Source organism: Macaca mulatta, chromosome 19 (assembly GCF_049350105.2).
Source record: "Macaca mulatta isolate MMU2019108-1 chromosome 19, T2T-MMU8v2.0, whole genome shotgun sequence".
NCBI classification, from domain to species: Eukaryota; Metazoa; Chordata; class Mammalia; order Primates; family Cercopithecidae; genus Macaca; species Macaca mulatta.
In genome coordinates this window covers 52,096,384-52,117,751 of record NC_133424.1, presented here as the reverse complement: position 1 = coordinate 52,117,751, position 21,368 = coordinate 52,096,384, and the positions used below count along the sequence as shown (strand labels likewise).

Below are 21,368 nucleotides of genomic sequence, written 5' to 3'. Positions count from 1 at the left end.
TTGTCTTGGATCCCGTCTCTATCTTTCTTTTTCTCCTTTCCTGCAAGTCAGTGTTCCCCTCAATCACCCTGTGTGCTCCTGCATCTTTGTATTTTGTGCCATTTTGTCCAATGGGTTCTCCTGGATGCCTCTGCCATGTTTATCCTCATTTATACAACCGTCTGTGTGTCACTCTGGGTGCATGCTTGTAGTGTCTATGTGCATGTATGTTTCAGTATGTCCATGTTGATACATGAATTTGTGTGTGTGCCAGGCTTTGTGGGGTGTATGTTTGTGCCTGATAATGGGTATCCATTCCAACTTATGTCTACACATGCACATGTGTGTGTGTGCCTGACGGGGTGTGCCACTGTTTCTCAATGCTTGCCAGTCTTTTTGTCTGTCTCTGCATACAGCATGTGTGCACACATGATTTAGGGGTGTCTACAATGTGCATTTCTGTGTAAAAGAAGATGTATACTGCATAGTCATATTTGTGTGTACACATTCACAACTGGGTGACTACATGTAAGTATGTGGATGTTTTCATGTGTGCATTCTGGTGTGTCTGTGCAGGCTTGTGGGCCATGTTGCATACAGCTGAACATCTGATGTTTTCCTGTGCTCATCTGTGTTTGGATTAAAACAGTCCTAGCCCAGCTCCATGTGTCTGCTTGAAAAAAGCCCCTGAACTGTGGGAAGATTTTATGAGCATAATCTTAAACTCCTCATTGCAAGACTGTGAGGTTAGCTTTATCATCTCCATTTTGCAAATGAGTTAGGTAAGGCTCCCAAAGTCGGTCATAAGTGACTTGCTTCTGCATTCCACAGCTGATGAGGGTAGAGTCTTAGTATGGTTTTGTATGACTGTAAATTTCTTTCTTTCTTTCTCTCTTTCTTTCTCTTTTTTCTTTCTTTCCTCTTTCTTTTTTTCTTTCTCTCTCCCTTTCTTTTCTTTTCTTTCTTTCATTCTTTCTTCTTTCTTTCCTTTTGTTCTTTCTTTTTTTCTTGTTGAGATGCAATTTTGCTCTTCTGCTCTCATTGCCCAGGCTGCAGTGCAATGGCGCGATCTCAGCTCACTGCAACCTCTGTCTCCTGGGTTCAAGTGATTCTGCAGCCTCAGCCTCCCGAGTAGCTGGGTTTACAGCCACCACACCCAGCTAATTTTTGTATTTTTAGTAGAGACGGGGTTTCACCATGTTTGTCAGGCTGGTCTCAAACCTCAAACTCCTGACCTCAGGTGATCCGCCCACCTCAGCCTCCCAAAGTGCTGGGATTACAGGTTTGAGCTACCACGCCTGGCTGTGAATGTAAATTTCATGCTGTTAATCACTACTTTGGACTGCCAGGCCCCACCTGTTTTTCTTTATGAAACATTAGAAAAACTGCTTGTAATCTCTTGTGTTCTTCAAATACTTTCGTGTAAACATGTAACAAAAGGTTTCAAAATGTTAGAAAAAAAGTATTTTAATAGGAGGGAGACTTGACTTTCTATAGTGTTTGCACTCTTTGGAACCTTAACCAAAGACCTTGTGGGCCAGTATACCCCTCAGGCCATTGGCAATGAAGTAGTGGGGGAGTTGGAGTAGTAGTGGTTGTGGTCAGAGAGTGAAATGTCTGTGTTTCACATTTCAGAGTGATGACAAGGATTAGGGTGGGGCTGTGGGAATGTTGGCTGAAATAGAGTGAAGAAGGTCAAAGAAGAGAAGAAAGTCAAGATTCTTTTCTTCTGAGTGTTTGGATAACTCACATCCATGGCCATGAAGTTCCTCCCTACCAGGAAAATGGCAAGACTTAGGAGTCCAGAGATGGGAAAGAAGTTGGATAGATGACAGGGATGAACAGTTTTTTTGTTTTGTTTTGTTTTGTTTTGAGATGGAGTCTTGCTCTGTCGCCCAGGCTGAGTGCAATGGCACGATCTCAGCCCACTGCAAACTCCGCTTCCTGGGTTCAAGCAATTCTCGTGCCTCAGCCTACTGAGCAGCTGGGATTACAGGCACCCACCATCAGGCCTGGTTAATTTTTGTACTTTTGTAGAGATGGTGTTTCGCCATGTTGGCCAGGCTGGTCTTGAACGCCTGACCTCAGGTGATCTGCCCGCCTCAGCCACCCAAAGTGTTGGGGTTGGGATTACAGGGATGAGCCACCATGCCCGAACAACTTTTTTTTTTTTTTTTTTTTTTCCAAGAGGACAAAGATATCAGCTGCCAAGTGCACTGATGAAGTTTCTTCTGGTAATGGTTAAGTGACTTCTATTGGAACAAGCATCCCATGAATAAAAACTATTAACTCTAAAGAAAACATTTTTAACAACCCAATTCCCTGAAATCACTGGGGAGTGAAAAAAAGCATTAAAATCCTTTAAAATGCAGACCACTTCTTGACTGGGAGGGCTAGGTAAATAACAATTCCTAAGGGAACTAAATTTTCTTTTTAACATGCTGTGTCTCTTTAAATGTAGAAAGGTGATCAAGATGGCTGACCAGATGCAGGTAGCATGGCCTTCTTCATGGAGAGGAACTCCATTTTAAACAGATTATCTAGGAAAGATTGCTCGGATTCTTCAGAGAAGAGAAGGGATTCAACAGAGAAGACATAGGAAGCTCTGGTGCTGCCTGCCCTCTCTGGTCACAAGCCCACAGCAGGCACAATTGCAAGAGTTTAATGTTGGGCTGTGTCCCCCTTTTTGCCAAGTGTGAGGTGATGCCACCCAGATGGGGAAGGGACAGGGGAGAACAAGCTCTCCTAAGCACACTTAGGACAATACCACCACACCTGCTACAGGATGCTGTGGGACTGGGGAGTAGCCCACCCAACCCATTGCATCTACCAGCAACACCAACATGGACTGCCTGGGTCCTAGTGGATTGCTCCACCACCGCTACTGCCGTCAACCATATCACACCAGGGTGTGCTTCCCAGGGGTCTGAGAACTTGCCCATGTCCCTGTCCCCCAACTTCCATGACTACCCTCTAAGCAAGCCACTAAGAAGCTCAAGAATCAGCCTCCCAGGACTCACTAATACCAAAGCCAGTGTAGGCTGCTCTGGGGCTCAGGCACACTCTCCAAGCTGCTGCCACCACCAGGGCCCAAAGATGGGCTCAGTTGGCATCCAATACCCAGCTAAATTTTTCCACAATCTCAAGTAATAACTACTCTAAGCTACCAAGGAAATCAAAGATACCAGTGACCGTGGGTACCGCCTATGAAGTCATACTAAGATCACACTACCATAGGCACCCAGAATGAAAGCCAAAGTATCCTACTCAACCAACAACATACATACATTTTTCAGGAAAAAAATTTTCTCCTACAAAAACAATTTTAAAAAACTTGAGGGCTGGGCGCGGTGGCTCAAGCCTGTAATCCCAGCACTTTGGGAGGCCGAGACGGGTGGATCACGAGGTCAGGAGATCGAGACCATCCTGGCTAACACAGTGAAACCGTCTCTACTAAAAAAAAAAAAAATACAAAAAAAATTAGCCGGGCGAGGTGGCGGGCGCCTGTAGTCCCAGCTACTCGGGAGGCTGAGGCAGGAGAATGGCGGGAACGCGGGAGGCGGAGCTTGCAGTGAGCCGAGATTGCGCCACTGCACTCCAGCCCGGGTGACAGAGCGAGACCCTGTCTCAAAAAAAAAACAAAAAAAAACAAAAAAAAAACAAAACTTCAACAAGCTACTACTACACAAGATTTGCAGATATCAATGAAACGACACAGGAAACACGAAAAAGGAGAAAATCATGACATCATCAAAGGATCACAATAATTGTCCAGCAACAGATCCCAATCAAAAAGAATCCCTCAATATGCCAGATAAATAATTCAAAATGTTGATTTTATAAAGCCCTACAAGATGCAGGAGAAATCTGAAAATCAATACAAAGAATTGGAAAATCGGTCCAGGAAATGAATGAGAAATTTACCAAGGCGAGAGATACTATAAGAAAAAAAAGCAGAAACTCTTGAACTAAAAAAATTCAATGAAGGGAATACAGAATATATTCAAAAGCTTCAATAGTAGACTGGACCAAGCAGAGGAAAGAACCTCAGAACATGGCTGGGTGAGGTGGTTCATGCCTGTAATCCCAGCACTTTGGGTGGCCAAGGTAGGTGAATTCCTTGAGGCCAGAGTTCAAGGCCAATCTGGGCAACATACTGAAACCCCATCTCTAAAATTAGAAAAAAAAAAACGAATCTAAGAACTTGAAGACAGGTCTTTTGAAATATCCAGTCTGACAAAATAAAGAAAAATGAATAAAAAAGAAGAGACAAAGACTTTGAGTTATCTGGGACTACATAGTGTGACCAAACTTATGTATTTTTGGTATTTCCAAGGGGGAAGAGAGATTTTAAAAAATTAGAACACCTATTTTTAGGAAGTAATTGATGAAAACTTCCAAATCTAGCAAGAGAGTTAGACATCCAGATACAAAGCCCCAGCAAATACATTGCAAAAAGAACTTCACATAATAGTATATTTAGAAAGTCTAAAGTCAAGAAGAAAGAAATAATTTTAAAATTAGCAAGAGAAATCATCTAGTTACCTATTAAGAAAACTCATCAGACTAACAGCAGACTTTTCAGTGGAAACCTTACAGGCCAGAAGAGAACAGAATGGCATTTCAAACTGCTGAAAGAAAAGTACTGTCAGTCAAAACTTTTATGCTCTGTCAGAATAAGCTTCATAAATGAAGGAGAAATAAAATCTTTTCCAGACAAGCAAATGGCGAGTGAACATGTCAACACTAGCCTGTTCCTATGGGAGATGCTCAAATGGGTCTTAAACATGGAAATGAAAGGTCAACACTCAGCATCATGAAAACACACAGAAGAATAAAACTCACATTTCTCATAAAAACAACCTCATAAATGAGGAAGAGAAAAGAATCAAATGGCAACATGGCAGAATCTCATCAAACCACAATGACAGAGAAAAAGAAAGAAACAAATAATTTATCATATAAAATAACTTTAAACAATTAACCATATGACAAGAATAAAGCCTAGCATATCAATATTAACCTTGAATAAATGGATTAAATGTTCCACTTACAAGATACGTATTGGCAGAATACTTTAAACAACATGATGCCCAGCACTTTAGGTGGCCGAGGCGATTGGATCACCTGAGGTTGGGAGCTCGAGAGCAGCCTGACCAACATGGAGAAACCCTGTCTCTACTAAAAATACAAAAATTCGCCGGGTATAATGGCATATGCCTGTGATCCCAGCTACCTGGGAGGCTGAGGCAGGAGACTTGCTTGAACCTGGGAGTTCAAGGCAGAGGGAGGCAGAGGTTGCAGTGAGTCGAGATCGTGCCATTGCACTCCAGCCTGGGCAACAAGAGCAAAACTCCATCTCAAAACAAATAAACACACACACACACACACACACACATACACACACACACCATGATACAACTCTATGCTGCCTATAAGAAACTCACTTTACCTGTAAAGACACATATAGACTGAAAGTACATAGTTGGAAAAAGATATTCCATGCAAACAAAAACCAAACAAGCAGGAATAGCTATATCTTATGCCAGTTAAAACAGATTTTAAATCAAAAACATTAAAAACAAAACAAGGTCATTATATAATGATAAAGGGATCAATTTAGCAAGAGAATATAACAATGCTGAATATATATGCACCTAACATCACAGCCCCTAAATTTACAAACAAATATAACTAGACCTAAAGAATGAGACAGACAGAATACAATGAAAGTGGAGAACTTCAACATCCCACTCATACACTAGACAGATCATTGAGAGACAAAATTAGCAAAGAAACATTAGACTTTCATATGCTTTGGATGTGTGTCCCCTCCATATCTTATGTTGACATGTGATCCCCAGTGTTGGAGGAAGGGCCTAGAGGGAGGTATCAGATCATAGGGGCAGATCCCTCATGAATGGCTCAGTGCCGTCCCCTTCGTGATGAGTGAGTTCTCACTCAGTTTAAATGAGATCTGGTTGTTTAAAAGAGTCTGGGACCACCCCCTTCCATCTCTTGCCAATGTGATACACTGGCTCCTCCATTGCCTTCCACCATGATTGTAAGCTTCCTGAGACACATATCAGTAGCAGATGCCAGTACTGTGCTTCGTGTTCTGCCTGCAGAACTGTGAGCTGATTAAACCACTTCTCTTTATAAATTACGCAGCCTTGGGTGTTCCTTTAGAGTGATGCAAAAATGGACAAATGCAGACTTAAATTGGACTTTAACCCAATGGACTCAACAAACACTTACAAAACATTTTACCTAACAACTACAGAATATACATTCTTTTCATCAACATATGGTATATTCTCCAAGATAGACCATATATTAAGACCACGAAACATGTCTTAACAAATTTTTTAAAAATCAAAATTATATCAAGTATCATCTCAGATCACAGTGGATAAAGTCAGAAAAGGATTCCATTCCATCAATACTAAGAGGAACTTTGAAATGGTATAAATACATGGGCACTAAACAGCATGCTCCTGAAAGATCACCAGGTCAACAAAGAAATTAAGGTGGAAATTTTAAAAAAAAATTAAAATGAGTAAAAATGAAAATACAACATACAAAAGCCTGTGGGATACAGCAAAAGCAGTACTAATAGGGAAGTTTATAGCACTGAATGCCCACATCAAAAAAGTAGAAAGGGCCAGGCATGGTGGCTCACTGCTGTAATCCCAGCACTTTGGGAGGTTGAGGTGGGTGGATCACTTGAGGTCAGGAGTTTGAGGCCAGGCTGGCCATATGAAGAAACCCTGTCTCTACTAAAAAATACAAAAATTAGCAAGGCTTATTGGTGCATGCCTGTACTGAGGTGGGAGAATGACTTGAACCTGGGAGGCAGAGTGTGCAGTGAGCCGAGATCACGCCCCTGCACTCCTGCCTGGGTGACAGAGTGAGACTCCATCTCAAAAAACAGTAGAAAGATCACAAATTAACAACCAACGTTACACCTCAAGGAACTAGAAAAAGAACAAACCAAACCCAAAGTTAGCCAAAGAAGTAACAAAGATCATAGCAGAACTAAATGAAATAGAAACCACAAAAACAAAAAAATCAACAAAACAAAACTTGATTCTTCAAAATGTTAAACAAAACTAATAAACCACTAGCTAGACTAACCTAGAAGAAGAGAAAATGAAAATAAAAACAATCAGAAATGAAGAATGGGACATTATAACTGACTGAATAGAAACACAAAACATCATGAGAGACTATTATGAACAGCTATACCCTCACAAACTAGAAAACCTAGAGGAAATGGATAAATTCCTGGACAGTTACAATCTATCAAGATTGAACCAGGAAGTGGAACTCTTGAACAGATCAATAATGAATAGCAAGATTGAATCAGTAATTAAAAGTCTCCCAAGAAGGCCAGGCATGGTGACTCATGCCTGTAATCCCAGCACTTTGGGAGGCCGAGGAGGGCAGATCACTTGAGCTCAGGAATTTGATACCAGTCTGCTCAACACAGTGAAACCCCATCTCTACTAAAAATACAAAAATTAGCTGGGCGTGGTGGCACACGCCTGTAATCCCAGCTACTCAGGAGGCTGAGGCAGCAGAACTGCTTGAACCCAGGAGGTGGAGGTTGCAGTGAATCGAGATCATGCCACTGCACTCCAGCCTGGGTGACAGAGTGAAACTCTGTCTCAAAAAAAAGTCTTTCAAGAAAATAAATTCCAGGACCAGATAGATTCACAGATTAATCCTACCAAGCATACAAAGAAGAACTAATACAAATCCTTGTGAAACTATTCCAAAAAATTGAGGAGGAGGGAATTCTCCCTAACTGATTCTACGAGGCCAGTATCATCCTGATAACAAAATCAGACAAGAACACAACAAAAAAGAAAACTACAGATCAATATCCCTGAATCACATAGATACAAAAAGCCTCAGCAAAATACTAGCAAATCAAATAAAAAAGACCATACACCATGATTGGGTCAGATTTAACCTGGGGATCCAAGGATGGTTTAACATATGCAAATCCATAATGTTATACATTCCATCAACAGAATGAAGGACAAAAGTCATATGATCATCTCAATAGATGCAGAAAAATTATTCAATAAAAATCAGCATTTCTTCATGATAAAAATCCTCAACAAACTAGGCATAGAAGCAACATATCTCAATGTAATAAAGGCTACATATGACAAGCCCACAGCAAACATAACATTTAATGGTGAAAATTTGAAAGCGTTCCCTCTAAGAACTATAACAAGACAAGAATACTACTTTCACCACTCTTATTCAACACAGTACTGGAAGTCCTAGCCAGAGTAGTTAGGCAAGAGAAACAAATGGAGGGCATCCAAATTAGAGAAAATTGAAGTCAAATTATCCCTGTTTGCTGATGAGATGATCTTATGTCTAGAAAACTCTGAGGACTCTAAAAACAACTCTTAGATTTGAGAAAACAATTCAGTAAAGTTTTAGGATACAAAATTACCCTACCAAAATCAGTAGCATTTCCACACACCAGTAACGATCTAGCCAAGGACAAAATCAAGGAGGCAATCCATTTGCAATAGTAACAAAGAAAATAAAATGCCTAAGAATATATTTAACCAGGGAGATGAAAGATATCTATAAGGAGAGCTACAAAACACTGATGAAAGAGATTGTAGATGATATAAACAAATGGAAAAATATCCCATGCTCATGGATTTGAGGAATCAATATCATTCACATGAACATACTGTCCAAAGCAATCTATAGACTCAATGCAATCTCTATCAAAACACCAACGCCATTTTTCACAGAATTAGAAAAAGCCATCCTAAAATTCATATAGAATCAGAAAAAAGCCCAAATAGTTTAAGCAATTCTAAGCAAGTTGAACAAAGCTGGAGGCATTACATTACCTGACTTCCAATTATACTTCAAGCATATAGTAACAAAAACAGCATCGTACTGGTATAAAAATAAACACATATATCAATGGAACAGAACAGAAAACCCAAAAATAAAACCACCTACCTACAACCAACTAATCTTTGACAAAGTCAACAACAATATACACTGGGGAAAGGATATCCTATTCAATAAATATTTCTGGGAAGATTGGATAATCATATGCAGAAGAATGAAACTGGACCAGTATCTTTCATCATATACAAAGATTAACTCAAGATGGATTAAAGACCTAAATCTAAGACCTGAAACTATAAAAATTTTAGAAGAAAACCTAGGGAAAATTCTTTTGGACACTGGCCTAGGCAAAGAATTTATGATGAAGTCTTCAAAAAAAATGCAATAAAACAAAAAATACACAAATGGAACTTAAAGAGCTTCTTCACAGCAAAAGAAATAAATCATTTTAGGCCAGGTGTGGTGGCTCATGCCTGTAATCCCAGCACTTTGGGATGTTGAGGCGTGCAGATCGCCTGAGGTCAGGAGTTCGAGAACACCCAGGGCAACATGGTGAAACCCCATCTCTACTAAAAATACAAAAAATTAGCCCGGCATGGTGGCACACACCTGTAGTCCCAGCTACTCAGGAGGATGAGGCAGGAGAATCACTTGAACCGGGGAGGCAGAGGTTGTTGCAGTGAGCTGAGATCGTGCTGTTGCACACCCCAGCTTGGGCAAGAAAATAAGACTCCACTGCAAAAAAAAAAAAAAAAAAAAAAAAAAGAAAAGAAAAGAAAGAAATAAAGAAAAAAAGGAAACAAAAAAAAAAAGAAAAATCATTTTATAAAGGGGATACCTACACTTGTATTTCACTGTAGCAGTATTGATAATAGCAAAGCTATGGAATCAATCTAAGCCCAAAAATAGAGGTTTGGATAAAGAAAATGTGGTATATGTATAACATAGAATACTATTCAGCCATAAAAAGGAATGAGATCATGCCTTTTGTAGCTACATCGATGGAACTGGAGACCATTACCCTAAGAGAAAGAAGTCAGACCAGAAAGTCAAATAATACATGTTCTCAGTTATAGATGGGAGCTAAACAATGGATACCCTTGGACATACAGAGTGGAACAACGGACATTGTAGACTTTGAAAGGTGGGCGGGTGGGAGGGGGTGAGGCTTGAAAAGTTGCTGATTGGATACAGTGTTCACTATTTGGGTGCTGGGAAAGCTAATAGGCTAGACTTCGCCATGATGCAATATATGCACATAAGAAATCTGCACTTGTGACTTGGTACAGTAGCTCACACCTGCAATTCCGGTACTTTGGGAGGCCAAGGCTCACGGATCACTTGAGGTTAGGAGTTCAAGACCAGCCTGGCTAACATAGTGAAACCCCATCTCTACTAAAAATACAAAAATTAGCTGAGTGTGGTGGCAAACACTTGCAGTACCAGCTACTTGGGAGGCTGAGGCAGGAGAATTGCTTGAATCTGGGGTGTGGGGCGGGGGGGTGGGTGGAGGCGAAGGTTGCAGTGAGCTGAGATTAGGCCACTGTACTCCAGCCTGGGCAACAGAGTGAGACTCTGTCTCAAAAAAGAAAAAAGAAATCTGAACTTGTAACCCTTAAATATAGAAAAATAAAAATACCTTAGAAAATAATATGGCAATTTTTTTAAAAATTAAAAATAGAATTGCCATATGATGCAGCAATTCTAATCCTAGGTATATATTGACAAAAACTGAAAGCAGGATTTCAAGGAGATCTTAGTACACGCATGTTCATAGCAGCAGTATTTGCAGAAGCCAAAACGTGGAAGCCACCCAAGTGACAATCAGCACATAAATGGATAAAATTTGGTACCTACACAGAATGGAAATGTGATTTTTGTCTTTGGTTCTGTTTATATGATGGATTACGTTTATTGATTTGTATATGTTGAACCATCCCCTTGCATTCCAGGGATGAAGCCCAATTGATCGTGGTGGATAAACTTTTTGATGTGGCTGCTGAATTCGGTTTGCCAGTATTTTATTGAGGATTTTTGCATCGAAGTTCATCAGGGATATTGGTCTAAAATTCTCTTTTTTTGTTGTATCTCTGCCAGGCTTTGGTATCAGGATGATGTTGGCCTCATAAAATGAGTTAGGGAGGATTCCCTCTTTTTCTATTGATTGCAATATTTTCAGAAGCAATGGTACCAGCTTCTCCTTGTACCTCTGGAAGAATTTGGCTGTGAATCCTTCTGGTCCTGGACTTTTTTTGATTGGTAGGCTATTAATTATTGCCTCAATTTCAGAGTCTGTTATTGGTCTATTCAGGGATTCAGCTTCTTCCTGGTTTATTCTTGGGAGAGTGTATATGTCCAGGAATTTATCCATTTCTTCTAGGTTTTCTAGTTTATTTGCATAGAGGTGTTTATAGTATTCTCTGATGGTAGTTTGTATTTCTGTAGGGTCGGTGGTGATATCCCTTTTATCATTTTTTATTGCTTCTGTTTGATTCTTCTCTCTTTTCTTCTTTATTAGTCTTGATAGCAGTCTATCAATTTTGTTGATCTTTTCAAAACACCAGCTCCTGGATTCATTGATTTTTTTGAAGTTTTTTTTCTGTCTCTGTCTCCTTCAGTTCTGCTCTGATCTTAGTTATTTCTTTCCTTCTGCTAGCTTTTGAATGTGTTTGCTCTTGCTTCTCTATTTCTTTAAATGGTGATATTAGGGTGTCAATTTTAGATCTTTCCTGCTTTCTCCTGTGGGCATTTAGTGCTATAAATTTCCCTCTACACACTGCTTTAAATGTGTTCCAGAGATTCTGGTATGTTGTATCTTTGTTCTCATTGGTTTCAAAGAACATCTTTATTTCTGCCTTCATTTTGTTATTTACCCAGTAGTCATTCAGGAGCAGATAATTCAGTTTCCATGTAGTTGTGTGGTTTTTGAATGAGTTTCTTAATCCTGAGTTCTAATTTGATTGCACTGTTGACTGAGAGACAGTTTGTTGTGATTTCTGTTCTTTTACATTTGCTGAGTAGTGCTTTACTTCCTATAATGTGGTCAGTTTTAGAATAAGTGTGATGTGGTGCTGAGAAGAGTGTATATTCTGTTGATTTTGGGTGGAGAATTCTGTAGATGTCTATTAGGTCTGCTTGGTGCAGAGCTGAGTTCAGGTCCTGGATATCCTTGTTAACCTTCTGTCTCATTGATCTGTCTAATATTGACAGTGGGGTGTTAAAGTCTCCCATTATTATTGTGTGGGAGTCTATGTCTCTTTGTAGGTCTCTAAGGACTTGCTTTAAGAATCTGGGTGCTCCTGTATTGGGTGCGTATATATTTAGGATGGTTAGCTCTTCTTATTGAATGGATCCCTTTGCCATTATGTAATGGCCTTCTTTGTCTCTTTTGACCTTTGTTGGTTTAAAGTCTGTTTTCTCAGAGACTAGGATTGCAATTTCGGCCTTTTTTTTTTTTTTTTTTTTTCTTTCCATTTGCTTGGTAGATCTTCCTCCATCTCTTTATTTTGAGCCTATGTGTGTCTCTGCATGTGAGATGGGTCTCCTGAATACAGCACACTGATGGGTCTTGACCCTTTATCCAATTTGCTAGTCTGTGTCTTTTAATTGTGGCATTTAGCCCATTTACATTTAAGGTTAATATTGTTATGTGTGAATTTGATCCTGTCATTGTGATGTTAGCTGGTTATTCTGACCATTACTTGATGCAGTTTCTTCCTAGCATCGATGCTCTTTTCAATTTGGCATGTGTTTGCAGTGGCTGGTACCAGTTGTTCCTTTCCATGTTTAGTGCTTCCTTCAGGAGTTCTTGGAAGGCAGGCTTGGTGGTGACAAAATCTCTCAGCATTTGCTTGTCTGTAAAGGACTTTATTTCTCCTTCACTTATGAAGCTTAGTTTGGCTGGATATGAAATTCTTGGTTGAAAATTCTTTTCTTTAAGAATATTAAATATTGGCCCCCACTCTCTTCTGGCTTTCAGGGTTTCTGCCAAGAGATCCGCTGTTAGTCTGATGGGCTTCACTTTGTGGGTAACCCAACCTTTCTCTCTGGCTGTCTTTCCTTCATTTCAACCTTGGTGAATCTGACAATTACGTGTCTTTGGGCTGCTCTTCTCAAGGAGTATCTTTATGGTATTCTCTTCATTTCCTGAATTTGAATGTTGGCCTGCCTTGCTTGGTTGGGGAAGTTCTCCTGGATAATATCCCAAACCGTGTTTTCCAACTTGGTTCCATTCTCCCTGTCACTTTCAGGTACACATATCAAATGTAGATTTGGTCTTTTCACATAGTCCCATATTTCTTGGAGACTTTGTTCATTTCTTTTTACTTTGTTTTCTCTAAACTTGTCTGCTCACTTTATTTCATTAATTTGATCTTCAATCACTGATATCCTTTCTTCCACTTGATCGAATTGGCTATTGAAGTTTGTGCATATGTCATGAAGTTCTCATGCCATCATTTTCAGCTCCATCATGTCATTTAAGGTCTTCTCTACATTGTTTATTCTAATTAGCTATTCATCTCAACAATGGCTGACGCCCCCACTCCCCACCATCACCTGGCTTTTTTCAAGGTTTTTAGCTTCCTTGAGATGGGTTCAAACATGCTCCTTTAGCTCAGAGAAGTTTGTTGTTACAGATCTTCTGAAGCCTACTTCTGACAACTCATCAAAGACATTCTCTGTCCAGCTTTGTTCTGTTTCTGGTGAGGAGCTATGATCTTTTTGAGGAGAAAAGGCACTCTGGTTTTTAGAATTTTCACCTTTTCTGCTGCGGTTTCTACCCATCTTTGTGGTTTTATCTACCTTTGGTCTTTGATGTTGGTGACCTACAGATAGGGTTTTGGGGTGGATGTCCTTTTTGCTGATGTTGATGCTGTTCCTTTCTGTTTGTTAGTTTTCCTTCTAACAGTCAGGTCCCTCAACTGCAGGTCTGTTGGAGTTTGCTGGAGGTCCACTTGTGACCCTGTTTGCCTTGGTATCACCAGCAGAGGTTGCAGAACAGCAAATATTGCAGAACAGCAAATATTGCTGCCTGATCCTTTCTCTGGAAGCTTCATCCCAGAAGGGCACCCACCTGTATGAGGTTGTCTGTCAGCCCCTACTGGGAGGTGTCTCCCAGTTAGGCTACACAGGGGTCAGGGACCCACTTGGCAAGGCATTCTGTTCATTCTCAGAGCTCAAACACCATCCTTGCTGCTTTATTTACATACTGAAGTCTCAGCAATGGCTGACACCCCCATCCTCCACCAACGCCTTGCTAATTTTTGTATTTTTAGTAGAGGCAGGGTTTCACCATGTTGGACAGGCTGGTCTCAAACTCCTGACCTCAAGGGATCCATCTGTCTTGGCCTCCCAAAGTGCTGGGATTACAGGCATGAGCCACTGTGCCTGGCCTGCCATCTTAAACATTTTCAAGGCTGGGCATGATGACTCATGCCTATAATACCAGCAGTTTGGGAGGCCAAGGTGGGAGAATTGCTTGAGCTCATGAGTTCAAGACCAGCCTGGCCAGCCTAATGAGACCCCATCTCTACAAAAAATAAAAATAAAAAATTACCCAGGTGTAATGACCCACTGTTATAATCCTAGTTACTCCAGAGACTGAGGTAGGAGGATCACTTGAACCCAGGGGTGTTTGAGGCTGCATTATGCTATGACTGTGCCATTGTACTCCAGCCTGGGTGGAAGAGTGGGACATGTCTCTAAAAATTTTTTTATGAGTACGATTCAACAGGGTTAAATATATTTACACTATTGTGCAACAGATCTGTAGATTTTTTTCATTTTACAATGCTCAAATTCTATACAAACTGAACAATTTTTCCTTCCCCTCCACTAGTCCTTGGCAACCATCTTTCTACTTTCTCTTTCTATTATTTTTGACTACTTTACATATGTCATATAAATGGGCTCATATAGTATTTGTCCTTTTGTGATTGGCTTATTATACATAGCATCATGTCCTTGAGATTCACCCATGTTATAGCATGTGATAGGACTTCTTTTTTTTTTAATGACATTAATACCTCATTGTATAAATATCTCACGTTTTCTTTATCCATTCATCCATCAATAGACATTTGTGTCACTTCCACATCTTGACTATTGTGAATAACGCTGCAACCAGTCAGTGTGGAAATTCTTCAAGATCATGCTTTGAATTGTTTTGGCTATATTCTCAGAAGTAGGATTTCTGGGCCATATGGCAATGATATTTTTACTTTTGTTTTTTTTTAGACAGACTTTTGTTCTTGTTGCCCTGGCTGTAGTGCAATGATGTAATCTCCGCTCACCACAACCTCTGCCTCCCAGGTTCAAGTGTTTCTCCTGTCTCAGCCTCCTGTGTAGCTGGGATTACAGACATGCACCACCACGCCCAGCTAATTTTGTATTTTTAGTAGAGATGGGGTTTCTCCATGTTGATCAGGATAGTCTCAAACTCCTGACCTCAGGTGATCCGCCCATCTCAGCCTCCTAAAGTGCTGGGATTACAGGCGTGAGTCACCTTGCCCAGCCGATATTTTTACTGTTTAAAGAACCTCTATATTGTTTTCTATAGTGGCTGCACCAATTTACATTCCTACCAATAGAGCAAAAAGTTTTGATTTCTTTGCATGCTCACCAACACTTGTTTTCTATGTTTTCTTAATAGTGGCAATCCGAATGGTTTGTGAGATGATGTCATATTGTAGTGATATTGCATTTCTCTAATAATTAATGACATTAAGTTTAATATACTTATTGGCCATTTATATATCTTCTCTGGAGAATTTTCAATTCAAGTCCTTTGCCCATTTTCAAGTCAGGTTATTTATTTTTGGGGGGTTGAGTTGTAGGACTTCTTTATATATGCTGCTATTAACTGATTATCAGGTGTATGATTTGCGCTTATTTTCTTCGATTTCATAGGTTGCCTTTTCTCTGTCTTGATTATTTTCTTTGATGTGCAGCAGTTTTAAAGTTTGAGGTAATCCTATTTGTCTATTTTTGGTGTTATGTTCAAGAAATCATTGCCAAACCCAATGTCTTGAAGCTTTCCCTCTATGTTTTCTTCTAGGAGTTTTATATTTCTAGTTCTTACTTTTAGGTCTTTATGGTTAATTTTTGTATATAGTATATTGTAAGGGTCCAACTTCATTCTTTTGCAGGTGGATATCCAATTTTCTTAACATCATTTGTTAAAGACACTCTCCTTTTCCCCTGTGTTTGGTCTTGCCCCCCCTTGTTGAAGGTCATTTGATAATATACATGAGGATTTATTTTGAGGATCTTTATTTTTTTTCTTCCAATTTTGGTGTGTTTAATTTTTATTTTCTAATTTCTCTGGCTAGGACTTCCAGTACTATGTTGAATAGAAGTGGTAAGAGTGGGCATCTTTGCCTTTCTCTTGATCTGAGAAGAAAAGGTTTCACTCTTTCACCCTTAGCGTGATATTACCTGTGGGATTTTCATAAATGACCTTTATTATGCTGGGGAACATTTCTTCTATTCCACTTCATTGAGTGTATTTTTAATCATGAAAATATACTGAGTCTTGTCAATTCCTTTTTCTGCATCAGTTGAGATGATGATGTAGTTTTGTTCTTCATTGTGTTAATGTGGCGTTTCACATTGATTACTTTTTGTTCAATCATACTTGCATTCTAGATGTAAATTCAACTTGGTCACCATATTATAATTATAATCCTTGTAATGGGCTGTTGAATTTGGTTTGCTAGTATTTTGTTGATAATTTTTGCATCAATATTCATCAGGGATATTGGTCTATATTTTTCTTTTCTTTTTGCATCATTGTCTGGCATTGGTATTGGGGTAATTCTGACCTCATAAGAATGAATTCAGAAGTGCCTCCTCCTTGTCAATTCTGAGAAAGAGTTTGAGGAGGCTTGGTGTTAATTCTTCCTTAAATGTTTTGTAGAATTCAGCAGTGAAGCCATCTTGCCCTGAGCTTTCCTTATTGAATGGTTTTTGATTACTATTTCAATATCCTTATTAGTTATAGATCTGTTCAAATTCTTAATTTCAACATAATTCAGTCTTGGTAAATTTTATGTTTCTGTAAATTTTTCTTTTTGTTCTGAGTTATCCAGCTTGTCGGCATAGAATTTTTCATAATACTTCCTTACAATCTGTCTTATTTCTATAATTAATTGTAATGTCTCCTTTTTCAGTTCTAATTTTAATTATTTGTGTCTTCTCTCTTTTTTCTTAATCTAGCTAAGGATTTTTGAATTTTTTTTAAACCCAAAATGTTAGTTTCACTGATGTTTGCTATTGTTTTTCTATTTTCTACTTCATTTAACTCCACTTTAAACTTTATTATTTTCTTTTGCTAACTTTTGATTTAGTTTGTTTTCTTTTTTCTAGTTCCTTGAGTTGTAAAGTAAATTTGTTGATTAGGGATATTTTCTTTACTAATGTCAGTGTTTATCATTGTAAACTTCCCTCTTAGTACGGCTTTCACTGTACCTCCATGGTATGGTATGTTGTGTTTTCATTTTCATTTGTCTCCAGGAATTTCCTAATTCCCGATGTGATTTCTTCTTTGATCTTTTCATTCTTTGGGAAGAAGTTAAATATTCCCACCTATTTGTGGATATTCTTGTCTTCCTTCTGCTATTGATTTCTAGTTTCATTTCATTGTGGTTGAAAAAGGTACTTTGTATTAGTTCAATCTTCTTATATTTGTAAAACTTATTTGTAACACGTGGTTTGTTTTGAAGCACATTCTATGTGCACTTAAGAAGATAATTTATTCTGCTGTTATTGGGTGGAGTTTTCTGTGTATGTCTCTTGGGTCCAATTGATCTATAGTGTTGTTTAAGTCCTCTGTTTCTTTATCCTCTGTCTGGTTATTCGGTCCATAATTGAAAGTGGGGCATTGAAGTCTTTTACGATTTTTTTTTATTGTCTAGACCTCCCTTTAATTTTGTCAATATTTGCTTCATGTATTGGGGAGCTCTAATGTTGAGACCTCTAATATAATTGTTTTGTTGTTGAAATGATGCTTTTATTATTATAAAATGTCCTTCTTTATCATTTATAACAGTTTTTGTCTTAAAATCTATTTCATCTGCTGTAAATATGGCCACCTCTTCTCTCTGTAGGTTCCTGTTTACATGGAATTTTTTTTTCCATCATTTCACTTTTAACCTATGTGTGTCCTTTAGATCTATAATAAGTTTCTTTCAGACAGCATATAGTTAAATCTTATTTTTATTTCAATCCATTCAACCAATCTGAGTCTCTTTCAGACAGCGTATAGTTAAATCTTATTTTATTTCAATCCATTCAGCCAATCTATGTCTTTAATGCTATTGTTATTTGTTTTTTTAAAGAATTCAACTTTTTTTAGACTCAGGGGGTACATGTGCAGGTCTGTTACATGGGTATATTGCATGATGCAGAGGTTTGGGGTATGGATGATCCCATTTAGGTAGTAAGCGTAGTGCCCATTAGGCATTTTTTTCAACCCTTGCTCCCTTGCTTTCTGTCCCTTCAAGTAGTCCCCAGTGTCTGTTGTTCCCATTTTTTGTGTCCATGTGTACCCAACATTTAGCTCTCACTTATAAATGAGAATATGCAGTATTTGGTTTTCTGTGCCTGCATTAATTTGCTTAGATATAATGGACTCCTGCTGCATCCATGTTGCTGCAAAGAACAAGATTTCCTTTTTAAATGGCTGTGTAGTATTCCATGGTGTATGTGTACCACATTTGCTTAATCCAATCCACCACTGATGGGCACCTAGGTAGATTCCACATCCTTGCTATTATGAATGGTGCTGCAATGAACACAAATGCATGTGTCTTTTTGGTGGAAGAATTTGTTTTTTTCTGAATATATACCCAGTAATAAGATTGCTGGGTTGATTCATAGTTCTATTTTTAATTCTTTGAGAAATGTCCAAACCAGAGTGGCTGAACTAATTTACATTTACATTTCCACACACAGTATATAAACATTATCTTTTCTCTGCAGCCTCACCAACATCTGTGATTTTTTTATTTTCTAATGACAGCCATTCTAAAAACTGTGAGATGGTATTCTCATGGAGGCTTTGAATTACATTTCTCTGATGATTAGTGATGTTGAGCATTTTTTCATATGTTTGTTGGCCGCTTATATGTCTCCTTTTAAGAAGTGTCTGTTCATGTCCTTTGCCCACTTTTTAGCATATGTGCTGCTGAAGCGAGCACCTTTGCCCACTTTTTAATGAGATTATATATTTTCTGCTGTTAAATTGTTTTAAGTCCTTTGTAGATTCTGGACATTATACCTTTGTTGGATGCATAGTTTGAGAATATTTTCTCCCATTCTGTAGGGTACCTATTTACTCTGTTGATAGTTTCTTTAGCTATGCAGAAGCTCTTTAGTTTAATTAGGTCCCACCTGTCAATTTTTGTTTTTCTTTTAACTACTTTTGAGGACTTGGTCATAAATTCTTTGCTAAAGCTGATATCTAGGAGAGTGCTTCCTTTGTTTTCTCCTAGGATTTTCATAGTTGTAGGTCTTAATTTTAAGTCTTTACTCCATTTTGATTTAATTTGTGTGTGTGGTGATAGGTAGGGATCCAGTTTCATTCTTCTGCATATGGACAGCCAGATATCCCAGCACCATTTATTGAACAGGTAGAACTCTCCCCATTGTTTGCCTTGTTGACTTTGTCAAAGATCAGATGGATGTAGGTGTGCAGCTTTATTTCTGGGTTCACTCTTCTGTTCCATTGGACTATGTGTTTTTGTACCAGTACCATGCCATTTTGGTTACTGTAGCCTTGTAGTATAGTTTGAAGTCTGATAGTGTGATGACTGGCTTTGTTCTCTTTGCTTAAAGATTGATTTGGCTATTCAGGCTCTTCTTTGGTTCCCTATGAATTTTAGAATGATTTTTTTCTAATCCTGTGAAAAATGATGTTGGTAGTTTGATGGGAATAGTATTGAATCTATAGATTGCTTTGGCAGTATGGCCATGTAAAAAAAATGTTGATTATTCCAATACATGAACATGCAATGTTTTCCGTTAGTTTCTGTCATCTGCGATTTCTTTTAGCAGTGTTTTGTAGTTCTCCTTGTAGAGCTCTTTCACCTCCTTGGTTTGATGTATTCCTGGGTATTTCATGTTTTGTATTGGCCATTATAACGAAGATTGCATTCTTGATTTTCCTCTCAGCTTAAATGTTACTGGTGTATAGACATGCTATGATTTTCTACATACCAATGTACAATGGTGTATAGAAAATCATAGCATTTCTTATCATTTGACCTAGTGATCCCATTTCTGGGTATATATGCAAAGATTTATAAATCATGCTACTATAAAGACACATGCACACATATGTTTATTGCAGCACTATTCACAATTGCAAAGACTTGGAACCAACACAAATGTCCATCAATGATAGACTGGATTAAGAAATGTGGCACATATACACCATGGAATGCTATGTAGCCATAAGCCATAAAAAAGGATGGGTTCATGTCCTTTGCAGAGACATGGATGAAGCTGGAAATCATCATTCTAAGCAAACTATCAGTTTATGGCTCACCTGTTATCCAACGTGGCAGTAAAGAAATAGGTTGCCCCACCATTGGGCCCATGGGGATGGTGTTCATTGTGGTGCTGTTAGCTGACTGGGTTGGCCTGACCTGAGGCCCTGGAAAAAGTGGTAATGTGCCAGCAGAGTTGGGATGGACTAGGTAGTTTCCCAGTTCCCAGGCCAGTAGATGGGCCACTGGCCAGAGTGTATCTGTTCTAAGGGGGCTGGACTGGGGTTGGACTGGCCCAGAGTCCAGGTGCCGGCTGTGATGGGGAGGGCAGACTGGTCCATGGGTCATTGGCTGAGCTCTTAGGCAGGGGCAGGTAAAACACTTTGGTGGTGGATGCCTAAGGGAAGACCACAAGCCTGTTGGGGGTACAGTTTTCAGAAGGGCACTGGGCTGCAGCCAAAATGCTCACACAGGGGTAGGATGGGTACACTGAATGCCAGAAGGTGGCAAACCACATTTGACAGAGAACAGCAGAAGTAGGGAGCTGTGGTATGCACAGTTCTGCTGGAGGTGCACAGAAGTGTCCAGCCTCCTTGTTCTCTCTTAGCCTCAGGGCAGAAGGAATGAGGACAGCTGCTGCCAGCAACTGCACAGGGCCTGTCAGTTACCTTTGGAGTTCCATTCCAGAGGAATGCAAGAGCCATGACCAACCACAGTATCCAGGTAGGGGCAGGGTAGCTGTACTGGGAGCCCAAGGTGGTGAGCCCTGTCTGGTGAGGAGCAGCATGGGTGGGGGATCACACAGTCCACAGTTTTTCCACACCTCAGTATCCTGTTGATACAGAAGATAGAAAGAAATGATTTAAGCAGATAGTGAGGGCAACAGAGTCCTTGACAGAGCTTCCCTTCTAACACAAAGCAATCCCCAAAATAATTTCTTTTCTAACAAAGAGCAGCCTGAAAAATCCAGCTGCAAAGATAAATAAGTGAGCTGGAAGCTTG

At 39.3% G+C, this 21,368-nt stretch overlaps 1 protein-coding gene across 1 annotated transcript in view; it reads right to left on the bottom strand.

Annotated features, from left to right (window-relative positions):
- The window catches only part of CYP2A23 (cytochrome P450, family 2, subfamily A, polypeptide 23), a 46,233-nt gene that overhangs the window by 13,864 nt on the left and 11,001 nt on the right, over positions 1-21,368 (bottom strand). Inside the window, exon 2 of the mRNA XM_077975859.1 lies at positions 21,035-21,198. The gene's annotated coding sequence lies outside the window, so the exon portion shown is untranslated. The remainder of the gene's footprint in view (positions 1-21,034; positions 21,199-21,368) is intronic.